The sequence below is a fragment of the Hippocampus comes genome, unplaced genomic scaffold (assembly GCF_001891065.2).
Source record: "Hippocampus comes isolate QL1 unplaced genomic scaffold, H_comes_QL1_v1.1 scaffold386, whole genome shotgun sequence".
Lineage (NCBI taxonomy): Eukaryota > Metazoa > Chordata > Actinopteri > Syngnathiformes > Syngnathidae > Hippocampus > Hippocampus comes.
Genome location: NW_017805995.1, coordinates 14,859 through 17,926, shown reverse-complemented (window position 1 = coordinate 17,926; position 3,068 = coordinate 14,859). Strand labels below are relative to the sequence as shown.

At 40.2% G+C, this 3,068-nt stretch overlaps 1 long non-coding RNA gene across 1 annotated transcript; it reads left to right on the top strand.

Annotated features, from left to right (window-relative positions):
• Positions 1-1,907: 1,907 nt before the first annotated feature.
• On the top strand, positions 1,908-2,628 carry LOC109529159 (uncharacterized). Its single transcript, XR_002170794.1, has 3 exons — positions 1,908-1,980; positions 2,147-2,230; positions 2,483-2,628. It is a non-coding gene; the product is annotated as an uncharacterized LOC109529159 (long non-coding RNA).
• Positions 2,629-3,068: the final 440 nt, after the last annotated feature.

Sequence of the window (3,068 nt, the reverse complement as noted above, 5' to 3'; positions counted from 1 at the left end):
CTCTCTCCCTCTCTCTCTCTCTCTCTCTCTCTCTCTCTCTATATATATATATATATATATATATATATGTATGTATGTACACATATGCACACACACGCCTGGCCGATCACGCATGAATTAGTTTACCCAAAACGCTATTCAAATACTCGACATTCAATGATTAATCTTCCTTCTGTGCACCCTTTGTGGCTTCCGTTCTTGCCGAACTTTCAAAATCTCCGAGATATGGCGAGACAATGACAATGCGAGGCGAGGGTATTACTGTTGTGGCGATGCCACTCGAGCTCAGCGCCCCTCAGCAGTAGATAGTCCGCTGCTCTCTGCTGTGCGTGCGTCAGCGCGTACATGTACGCAAGCGCGTCTTTTGATTTCAACTAATCAGCACCGACGCAACCAACGTCACAAACGACAACAGCAAAGCTCGCTAGCCGAGATGACACGCAAAGTCGGACGGACACGTTTTTCTGACATTCTGTGTGTTTCCCTTTTCATCCAAATATATTTTTTACGACAAAAACTGTCTTGTCCACGGTGTCTTTTATTCGTTCCACTGGGGTTGAGATAGTGTGTTTATAAAGAGACGAAAATTGTTTGGGGACTATACCCCCGTTCTAGTTGAGATGGTATAACCCAAGAGGCAAAGTTCCGCTCGCTACTGTTGCGAGTTGCCATTGGTTCTACAAAAGCATTAGTCAAACGCCATCATGTCTTGTGTCGTTATTACACAAACAAAAATCTCTTTACTGTTACGAGTGTTAGTGTTTCAATACGGCTACACTCGTGAAAGCAAAACGACGAACTCAAACGCGTGTTCGTTTAATGTTGCCAACTAATATCCGGATTAATTTGAGGAAATTTTTCCTCAATTCTCCAGAGATATTTTCATTAAAATTTGAAAATCCGGAATTCTGGAAGAATCCGGAGGAATTTCATCTCTGTATATCTCACTCAAGGAAAATAGTGCCTCACCAGTCATGAATCTCTCTGATATTGAGGTAGGGATATTGAAGAAGATGTGGCTGATCCAAGCTTTTTGAGCAAAGAAAACTTTATTCACCAGCAAGTAACACACAGTATCAAACAACAATTCATATGGCTCCATCGCACATTTCATGACAAAATGTAAAATGTACATTTTATTCAGGATCGCATTCAATAAAAGACGATTAAACACGTATCGCAACATGTGGGGTGCTGCACAGTCAAGGACGGGACAGTTAATTTTTTTTTTTTGCCTCAAAACACGAAGAACGAAATCAACGAACCAAACCTCTGAAAATGAGTTCAAACAAATTACATTTAAAAACCACAACTCAGAGCCATATATATATATATATATAGATAGATATATATGTGTATATAAAGAATCCAAAAGTATTAACATCACTAGCAATGATAATTTTCTAATTCATGACAACAACCAAAAAAAAAAAGAAGAAAAACACTTTTCAATGCACTCAAGGTAATGAAAACCTCAGCATCTCAATAAGAAGGTAGATGAAATACAATTTGCCTGATGAAGCCTGATTAGATGGGAGTGGAAAATTTCATTGATAACTGTTCACCTCATCATCACACTTGTGATTCTTAATCCGAGACTTCCACGAGAATCTTTGGCCACAAACTGAGCAGGAAAAATGTTTCTCACCAGTGTGGGTTCCTGTGTGTGCTTTTAGGTGTGTCTTCTGACGGAATCTTTTGCCACAATCTGAACAGGCAAAACATTTCTCACCAGTGTGTGTTCTGGTGTGTTTTTTTTAAGGTTCTCTTGTCGGAGGATTTTTGGCCACAAACTGAGCAAGAAAAAGGTTTCTCACCAGTGTGGGTTCTTGTGTTGTTAATTAGGCTTCCCTTCGGATAGAATCTTTGTCCACAATATGAACAAGCAAAAGGCTTCTCACCAGTGTGGATTCTTGTGTGTGTTTTTTTTTAAGTGTCGCTTCTGAGAGAATCTTTGGCCACAATCTGAACAGGCAAAAGGTTTCTCACCAGTGTGTGTTCTGGTGTGTTTTTAAATTTCCTTTCTGAGAGAATCTTTGGCCACAAACTAAGCAGGCAAACGGTTTCTCACCAGTGTGGGTTATTTTGTGATCATGTAAACTTTCTTTACGAAAGAATCTTTGGCTACAAACTCAGCAGAAAAAAGGTTTCTGACCAGTGTGCATTCTTCCGTGCTTTTTTAAGTTTCCCTTAACAGAGAATCTTTGGCCACAAACTAAGCAGGCAAAAGGTTTCTCACCAGTGTGTGTTCTCGCGTGTATTTTTAAATGTCCCTTCAGGGGGAATCTTTTACCACAAACTGAGCATGAATAGGGTTTCTCGCCAGTGTGTGTTCTGGTGTGTATTTTTAAGGTTCCCTTCCTAGAGAATCTTTGGCCACAAACTAAGCAGGCAAAAGGTTTCTCACCAGTGTGGGTTCTTTTGTGATCATGTAAACTTTCTTTACGAGAGAATCTTTGGCCACAAAACAAGCAGAAAAAAGGTTTCTCACCAGTGTGCATTCTTCCGTGCTTTTTTAAGGTTCCCTTACAAGAGAATCTTTGGCCACAAACTAAGCAGGCAAAAGGTTTCTCACCAGTGTGGGTTCTTTTGTGATCACGTAAATTTTGTTTATGAGAGAATCTTTGGCCACAAACAAAGCAGGCAAAAGGTTTCTCACCAGTGTGGGTTCTTTTGTGATCATGTAAATTTGGTTTATGAGAGAATCTTTGGCCACAAACAAAGCAGGCAAAAGGTTTCTCACCAGTGTGGGTTCTTTTGTGATCATGTAAATTTGCTTTACGAGAGAATCTTTGGCCACAAACTAAGCAGGAAAAAGGTTTCTCACCAGTGTGTGTTCTGGTGTGTCTTTTCAAGGTTCCCTTATCAGAGAATCTTTGGCCACAAACTAAGCAGGAAAAAGGTTTCTCACCAGTGTGTGTTCTCGCGTGTATTTTTAAATGTCCCTTCAGGGGGAATCTTTTACCACAAACTGAGCATGAATAGGGTTTCTCGCCAGTGTGTGTTCTGGTGTGTATTTTTAAGGTTCCCTTCCTAGAGAATCTTTGGCCACAAACTAAGCAGGCAAA